The sequence below is a fragment of the Nycticebus coucang genome, chromosome X (genome assembly GCF_027406575.1).
Source record: "Nycticebus coucang isolate mNycCou1 chromosome X, mNycCou1.pri, whole genome shotgun sequence".
NCBI lineage: Eukaryota > Metazoa > Chordata > Mammalia > Primates > Lorisidae > Nycticebus > Nycticebus coucang.
In genome coordinates, this window is record NC_069804.1 from 111991103 (window position 1) to 112000669 (window position 9567).

The following is a 9567-nucleotide window of genomic DNA, read 5'->3' on the forward strand; positions in this document are numbered from 1 at the left end:
AACTGTATATATTCTCTACCTGCAACTCTGAGCTCTCAGCACTCCCCTCCACTCTCACTCTGAGGTCTGGAGGCCTGTCCCCCAGGAGTCCAGATTCTTGGGTGATTTCTCGAGGGGTGTGGACAGGGCCTGGACTGAAGCTTGTCAGTGCTGATTCTGCAGCATGGGAGTGAGGAGAGGACGTAAGCTGAGAGGGAACCACGCCGGAGCGGTGGTTCCCCGAGGTGCAGAGCAGCAGCTGTTTTTGGCAAAAATAGGGCTCACCCCTGGATATTCTGAAGTCACACCCTGTGTGTCTCTGGGCAACCAGAGGAGGCCGGGCATCTTCTTAGCTGGCAACCACTGCAGAAAAGATCTGGGATGGAAACACAGGAACTGTGAGTAAAGGGTTAGACTGGGGCAGTACTGGCCTGGGTGGAGTGTGGGGAATAGAAATGCACGTGCAGAGCCGGGAGATTCCCTGGGCGGGACTGACCCAGAGGACTGCTTTACTGAGCCTAAGATGCACCCGACCCTCACTGGATTGTCAGCCTATTGAAAAAGGAAGGTAGGAGGTTAGGACTGACAGCTAACTGTGCTGCAAATACAAACCTGCAGGAGCAAAGACAGGGCCTGAGGTGCACGTTCTGGGAACCCAAAAGAGCTTCTCTTCTACTGGGGAATTTAGCAGGGACAGAAACCAGTTCCTGCAAAGCTGTTATTTTTTGTCAGTAACATCAATCAGGGGTGGGGTTAAAAGTGAGTGAACACCCCCCAGCATGCATCAAGCACCTGATGTTGTCAGGCGTCACCTCCCCCTGCTGGATTGAGGCAGAGAGTATCAGCCGGCCTGAGCAGATATAGATCTCCTTGTGATTTGGGCAGGTGCAAATCCCTGGAGTATCTGCTCATTAGAGGCAACTGGGCCAAAGCCCTGTCTGGCTAACACTGACTGGGTGTGACTGAGGTGCAAGGTGGGGAAGGAGGCATCAACGTTCCCAGACTAATCTATTTGCTGGGTGGGTCCTCCTGACTTCACGGAGCACCGGAGCAAGTCATATATTTGAGTTGTCAGCAGACCCCTGTGTTCTATTTGCCAGATACCTTTTAAACTCTTTCACTTGAGAGAGGTACTGACAGAGACAATTGATTTGGACCTTTTTGAATTAAATCAATCGCCCAAGGACTATCCAAGTGGTGGCCTAGGTGTCTGGTTTTAGGACGGTTTTATTTTCCTTTTCCAATCGTTACCTATGGGGGGTGGGTGACTTCATTGCTGATATTTCTCCACAGCTGAGACTTCAATACAGAGTAACCGTTTCACTAGGGTGCGACAGAGACCAGGTGAAAACAAGACAGAGTCATTTAACCCCACCACACCAAACAGGTCCCCAGTTTCTCAGGCCGTAGCAATTTATGGGTCCTCAACAAAGCTACAGGGGAAAAGTCAAACTGTGTAAAATAGTCATGGGGTGGAATCAGCAGAAAAATTCTGGTAACATGAATAACCAGAATAGATCAACCCCCACAAAGAAAGATATGGCACATGTAACTGAAGATCCCATTTATGAACAGCTGGCCGAGATGTTAGAACTCAAATTCAGAATTTGGATTGCAAACAAGTTTAATAGAATGGACTAAAATTTGGAATTAGAAATTCGAGGAGCAATTCAAAAGTCAGAATTAAAAATTTGAGGAGAAATTCAAAAGTTGTCTCAAGAATTTAACAAATTTAAAGACAAAACCACCAAAGATTTTGACACACTGAAGCACGAATTTGCACACCTCAAAGATCTGAAAAATACAGTAGAATCCATCAGTAACAGAGTGGAGCAAGCAGAAGAAAGGATTTCAGACATTGAAGAAAAAGCTTTTGAACACTCCCAAACTCTCAAAAAGGAAGAGAAATGGAGACCAGAAATGGATCATTCTCTCAGAAAGCTCTGGGATAATTTGAAGAAGGCTAATATCCACCTCATTGGAATCCCTGAAAGTGATGAAGTGGCCTTGCAAATCACAAATGTTGAATGGTTAGCTTTAAATCTAAAATTTCTTTGCTCAGCTTCTTCTTGGAGGATCTAATCAACTCTGCCAAAGGAGTGTTGGAATCTCTGACTATTATGGATATGGAGGAAATCACGTTGCTCAAGTCTGTTAGAGTTTCTCTTATAAATTGAGGCACATTCTGGTTCGGTGCATAAATATTAATAATTGAAATCTCATCATATTATTACCCTTAACAAATATGAAGTGACCATTCTTATCCTTCCTTGCTTTTGTTGTTTTAAAGCCTATTGTGTCTGCAAATAGACTTGCAACACCTGCCTTTTTTCTGATTACCATTTGCCTGAAATATGGACAACCATCCTTTCACCCTGAGTCTATATTTATCTTTTGAGGTAAGATGTGATTCTTGTATGCAGCAAATATCTGGCCTGAGTTTTTGTATCCAGTCAGCTAACCTGTGCCTCTTTAGAGGACAGTTTACGCCGGTCACATTAATGGAAAATATTGATAAGTCTGGTAAAATTTTTGGTATTGAGTTTTTTGAAAGTCCAGTGGACATTTTTAACCCTTTTGCCAGTGTGGAAGTTGAAGTTTGATCAAAAGTTTCTGAGTGAGTTTACTTTTGTGATAGAGGATTGGGCTGGTCATTATGGAGGATAGGTCTGAGAATATCCTGAAGAGCTGGTTTGGTTATGGCAAATTTCTTCAACATATGAATGTCGTTAAATTATTTAATTTCTCCATCATAAATGAAACTCAGTTTACCTGGATACAGGATCTGGGGTTGAAAGTTATTTTGTTTTAGGAGATTAAAAGTTGATGACCACCCTCCTCTGGCTTGAAAAGTTTCAGCAGCAAGATTCTAATGTACTTCCCTTTTGTAGGTAATGGCTTTCTTACGTCTGGCTGCTTTCCGAATTTTGTCCTTCATATGAACTTTAGTGAAGTCAGTTATAATATGCCTGGGGGATCTCTTATTCAGGTTGAGTTGTGCTGAGGTTCTAAAACTGTCTGCTTTCTGAGTTTCAGAATCTCTCGGCATGTCTGGAAAATTCTCTTTCATAATTTCATGGAGAATGGCCTCTGTGCCTTGTGAAGCCACTTCTTCACTTTCAGGGATTTCAATGAGGTGAATATTAGCCTTCTTCGAATTATCCCAGAGCTCTCTGAGAGAATGATCCGTTTTTGCTCTCCATTTCTCTTCCTCTTTGAGAGTTTGGGAGTGTTCAAAAGCTTTGTCTTCAATGTCTGAATTCCTTTCTTCTGCTTGCTTGACTCTGTTGCTGATGGATTCTACTGTATTTTTCAGATCTTTGAGGGTTTTAAATTCTTGCTTCAGTACATGAAAATCTTTGGTGGTTTTGTCTTTAAATTCGTTGAATTCTTGAGACAACTTTTGAATTTCTCCTCGAATTTCTAACTGTGACTTTTGAATTGCTCCTCGATTTTCCAATTCCAAATTTTCCTTCATTCTATTAATCTTGTTTGCAATCCAAATTCTGAATTCGAGTTCTGACATTTTGCCCAGCTGTTTATGAATGGGATCTTCAGTTACACATGCCATATCTTTCCTAGTGGGGGTTGATCTATTCTGGTTATTCACGTTACCAGAATTTTTCTGCTCATTCCACCCCATGATTATTTTACACCGTTTGACTTTTCTTCTGGAGCTTTGTCGAGGACCTGTACAATGACATGGCCTGCGCAACTGGGGAAGTTTTTGGTGTGGTGGGGCTAAGTGGCTCTGTCTTGTTTTCAGCTGGTCTCTGTGCGACCCTAGTGAAACAGTTACTCTGTTTGGAAGTCTCAGCTGTGGAGAAATACCAGGAATTATGTCACCCCACCCTCCACAGTCCATAACAATTGGAAATGGAAAATCAAACCTTCCTACAACCACACATCCAGGGCACCACTTGGATCATCCTTGGGCAATTGGCTCAGTTCAAAAGGTCCAAATCAATTGTCTCTGTCAGTACCTCTCTCAGGTGAAAGAGTTTGAAAGGTCTCTGGCAACTAGAACGCAGGGGTCTGCTGACAACTGAAATACGACTTGCTCTGGTGGTCTTTGAAGTCAGGAGGACCCACCCAGCAAATAGATTTGTCTGGATAGGTTGATGCCTCCTTTGACACCTAGCACCTCTGTCACACACTGTCACTGATAACCCCGTTGGGTGTGACCCAGTTGTCTCCAATGAACAGATATTCCAGGGGTTTGCATCTGCCTGAATCACAAGGAGATCTATGTCTGCTCAGCCAGGCCAATGCTTTCTGCCTTTATTCAGCAGGGGGAGGTGAGGTCTGACAACCTTGGGCCCTTGATGGAGGCTAGGTTGTGTTCACTCAGTTCCAGCCCCGCCCCTGATTGATGTTACTGTCAGAACAGAACAGAACAGCTTTGCAGGAATTTGTTTCTGTCCCTGCTAAATCGCCCTGCAGAAGAGAAGCTGTTTTGAGTTCCGAGAACCTGTGCCTCAGGCCCTGTCTTTGCTGCTGTACCGTCTCAGCTGTAGTTTGTATTTGTAGCATGGTTACCTGTCCGATCCAGCCTCTGCCTGCCCTCTTTTGTTTAAGCTGAAGGTACACTGGGGGCCGGGTGCATCTTAGGCTTAGTAAAGTGGTCCTCTGGGTCAGCCCCGCCCTGGGAATCTTCCGGCTCTGCGCGTGTGTTTTCTAGTCCCTGCGCTCCCCCTATGCTGGTACTGCCTCAGGCAAACCCTTTACTCATGGGGCCTGCATTTCCATCCCAGATCTGTTTCACTGTGGTTGCCACCTGAGAAGATGCCTGGCCTCCTCTGGTTGCCCAGAAAGACTGGGGGTGTGACGTCGGAATATCTGGTGGTGAGCCCTATAATTGCCAAAAACGACAGCTGCTCTGCACCTTGGGGCACCACCTCTCTGCTGTGGTTCCCTCTCAGCCAACGATCCTCTCCTCACTCCCGTGCCTCAGAATCAAGACTGACCAGCTGCATTCCAGGCCTTGTCCTCCCACTTTGAGAATCACCCAAGAATATGGACACCTGGGGGATAGGCCTCCAGGGCTCAGAGTGAGAGTGGAGGGGAGTGCTGGGAGCTCAGAATTGCAGGTAGAGAATATATACAGTTTTATACAGTTTTTTGTCTGGCAGGTGAACGTGTGGCACCCTACTAGGGGAGGTAGGTCCAGTTTTTAGATGGTCTCTCCCATGGAGTGTAGTGGGAGGACCTTTCAACTTTGCTCATTTGTTTGTTGGGCACTTTGAGCCATTCTCATGTGGGAGGGCACTACTTTCTGCTTGGTGATGGATTTTTTACCTTTTGTTTGTATCCTTGGGGTTGCAGCTCACGTCAGCGGGGTTGATGTGCCTTCTTCAACCTTTTATCTTGGTGCAGCTCTAGTCCACCAGTTTACTTGATAAATTTCTGTCCTTTAACTCTCCTTCTGGATGGGAGCCTCTGTGGATAGCTGGCTTCAGTCAGCCATCTTGTCTCTGCCCTCCCACCTTCATTGACTATTGATTCATGGGCATGTGAAGCCATAGTGGCTGGTGGCAGTCTTAACTTCCAGTTCAGTAGAATCATTGTTTTGTTTACTGCTGGGAGCATTCATTCCTCTAGTACTAAGACCTCTGGACCTGGAGTGCATAGACTCATGAGTGAAAACAATAAAAAATTGCTAGTAGATCACTAGGGATTATAGAACGTGACGCCACTCCCATTTCCAAACCATGATTCCTGGATCCTCGAATGCTGGATATGGGAAAAACAGAAGCATGTATTAAATTGTTGATTTAGAGCATATACAGCTTCCTGGAGAACATTGCTGCTGTGTATAGTTGCTTGTAAAAAATTGCCACCTGGTTTTTGCTATAACTGAGCCTTCAAAAGAACATTAAAAGAAAAAAGACCATTCCATTATTTTATCAGGCTAGCTGCTTCAGGATCATAGGGAACATGTTGTAAGACCAATGAATTTCATAAGCATGAGCTTATTGCTGTGTTTCACTTGCTGTAAAGTGAATTCCTTGATAAGAAGCAAGGCTATATAGAATGCCATGATGGTGAATAGGTTCTCTCTCTCTCTCTTTTTTTTTTTTGCAGTTTCTGACTGGGGCTGGGTTTGAACCCAACACCTCTATTATATGGTGCTGGTACCCTACTTCTTCGAGCCACAGACAACGCCATGAAAGGATATTCTTTAAGTCCATGGATGATAGTTTTGGCAGAAGAATTGCAACCAGAGAAGGTCAATCAATATCCAGGGTGAATGTCTATGCTTTTTTTTTTTTTAATATTGTTGGGGATTCATTGACGGTACATAAGCCAGGTTACACAGATTGCATTTTTTTTTTTATTAAATCATAGCTGTGTACATTGATATAATCATGGGACATCATTCACTAGCTTCACAGACCGTTTACCAAGTTTCACATATACCCTTGTAAGATGCACCACTGGTGTAATCCCATCAATCCCCTCCCCTCCATCCACCTCTCCCCTTCCTCCCTTCCCTTTCCCCCTTCCCCCTATTCTTAGGTTGTAACTGGGTTATAGCTTTCATGTGAAAACCCTAAATTAGTTTCATAGTAGGGCTGAGTACATTGGGTACTTATTCTTCCATTCTTGAGATACTTTACTAACAAGAAAATGTTCCAGGTCCATCCATGTAAACATGAAAGAGGTAAAGTCTCCATCTTTCTTTAAGGCTGCATAATATTGCATGGTGTACATATACCACAATTTATTAATCCATTCATGGATTGATGGGCACTTGGGCTTTTTCCATGACTTAGCAAATATGAATAGGGCGGCAATAAGCATTCTGGTACAAATATCTTTGTTATGATGTGATTTTTGTTCTTCTGGGTATATGCCCAGTAGAGGGATTACAGGATTGAATGGCAGATCTATTTTTACACTTGAACTTAGCCAAAAGTCCGAGAAGTGATTGGCAGATCTATTTTTAGATCACTAAGTGTTCTCCATATCTCTTTCCAAAAGGAATGTATTAATTTGCATTCCCATCAGTAGTGCAAAAGTGTTCCCTTTTCTCCACATCCATGCCAACATCTCTGGCCTTGGGATTTTTTGATATAGGCTAGTCTCACTGGAGTTAGATGGTATTTCAAAGTAGTTTTGATTTGCATTTCTCTGATGATTAAAGATGAGGAGCATTTTTTCATATGTCTAAAGGTCGTGCGCCTGTCATTTTCAGAGAAGTTTCTCTTGAAATCCCTTGCCCAGCCTCTGATGGGATCCCTTGTTCTATTCTTGCTAATGCGTTTGAGTTCTCTGTGGATTCTAGTTATTAAACCATTGTTGGAGACAGAACCTGCAAATATGTTCTCCCATTCTGAGGGCTGTTTGCTTGCTTTACTTACTGTGTTCTTGGCTGTGCAGAAGCTTTTTAGTTTGATCAAGTCCCAGTAGTGTATTTTTGAAGCTGCTTTAATTGCCCGGGGGGTCCTCCTCATAAAATTCTCGCCCAGACCGATTTCTTTAAGGGTTTTCCCTGCACTCTCCTCTAGTATTTTTATAGTTTCATGTCTTAAGTTTAAATCTTTAATCCAGTGAGAGTCTATCTTAGTTAATGGTGAAAGGTGTGGGTCCAGTTTCAATCTTCTATATGTTGCCAGCCAGTTCACCCAGCACCATTTGTTAAATAGGGAATCTTTTCCCCACTGAATGTTTTTAATTGTCTTGTGAAAGATTAAATAACAGTAAGTAGCTGGATTCATCTCTTGGTTCTCTATTCTGTTCCAGAAATCTACTTCTCTGTTTTTGTGCCAATACCACACTGTTTTGATCACTATCGATTTGTAGTATAGTCTGAGGTCTGGTAGCGTAATACCTCCTGCTTTGTTTTTATTTCTGACTGCTGTCTTGGCTATTTGACGTTTTTTCTGATTCCATATAAAATGAAGTATTATTTTTTGAAAATCTTTAAAGTATGACAGTGGAGCTTTAATAGGGATTGCATTGAAATTATATATTGCTTTGGGTGGTATGGACATTTTAACAATGTTGATTCTTCCCAGCCATGAGCATGGCATATTTTTCCATTTGTTAATATTTTCAGCTATTTCTTTTCTTAGAGTTTCATAGTTCTCTTTATAGAGATCTTTCACGTCCTTTGTTAGATAAAGTCCCAACTATTTCATCTTCTTTGGCACTACTGTGAATGGGATAGAGTCTTAAACCTTTTTTTCAACTTGACTATTGTGGTATATATAAAGGTTACCGATTTATGAATGTTGATTTTGTAACCTGAGACGCTGCTGTATTCCTTGATTACTTCTAGGAGTTTTGTAGTAGAGTCCCTAGTGCTTTCCAGATATACTATCATATCATCTGTGAAGACCGAATGTTTGGTCTCTTCTGACCCTATATGGATACCCTTGATCGCCTTTTCTTCCCTAATTGCGGTGGCTAAAACTTCCATTGCAATGTTAAAAAGCAATGGAGACAATGGGCAGCCTTGTCTGGTTCCTGATCTGAGTGGAAATGATTCCAATTTAACTCCATTCTATATGATATTGGCTGTGGGTTTGCTGTAGTTGATCTCTATCAGTTTAAGAAATGTCCCTTCTATACCGATTTTCTTAAGTGTTCTGATCATGAATGGATGCTGGATATTATCAAAAGTTTTTTCTGCATCGATTGAGAGAATCATATGTTCTTTGTTTTTTAATTTGTTTATGTGCTGGATTACATTTATAGATTTATGTATATTGAACCAGCCTTGAGACCCTGGGATACAACTGACTTGGTCATGGTGTATAATTTGTTTGATGTGTTGCTGGATTCTGTTTGTTAGGATCTTGTTGAATATTTTTGCATCTATATTCATTAGTGATATTGGTCTATAATTTTTTTTCTTGTTGGGTCTTTTCCTGTTTTGGGGATTAGGGTGATGTTTGCTTCTTAGAATGTGTTGGATAGTCTTCCTTCTTTTTCTACCTTTTGGAACACTGTGAGTAACATAGGTACTAATTCCTCTTTAAAGGTTTGGTAGAATTCTGATGTGAAAACATCTGGTCCCGGGCTTTTTTTTTTTAGGGAGGTTTTGTATGTTTGATGCTATTTCTGAACTTGATATGGGCCTGTTCAACATTTCCACTTGGTTCTGGCTGAATCTTGGAAGGTGACGTGCTTCCAAGTATCAGTCCATTTCCTTCAGATTTTCATATTTCTGAGAATAAAGTTTCTTGTAATATTCATTAAGGATTTTTTTGATTTCTGAGGAGTCTTTGTTATTTTGTCTTTGTTGTTTCTGATTGATGAGATTAGAGATTTTACTCTTTTTTGTCCTGATTAGGTTGGACAAAGGTTTGTCTATTTTATTGACCTTTTTGAAAAACCAGCTTTTTGATTTATTGATCTGTTGTATTATTCTTTTGTTTTCAATTTCATTTAATTCTGCTCTAATTTTGGTTATTTCTTTTCTTCTACTGGGTTTGGGGTTGGAATGTTCTTCCTTTTCCAGTTGCTTGAGATGTCCCATTAAGTTGTTAACTTCCTCTCTCTCCGTTCTCTTGAGGAAGGCTTGCAGTTCTATAAATTTCCCTCTTAGAACGGCCTTTGCGGTGTCCCAGAGGTTCTGAT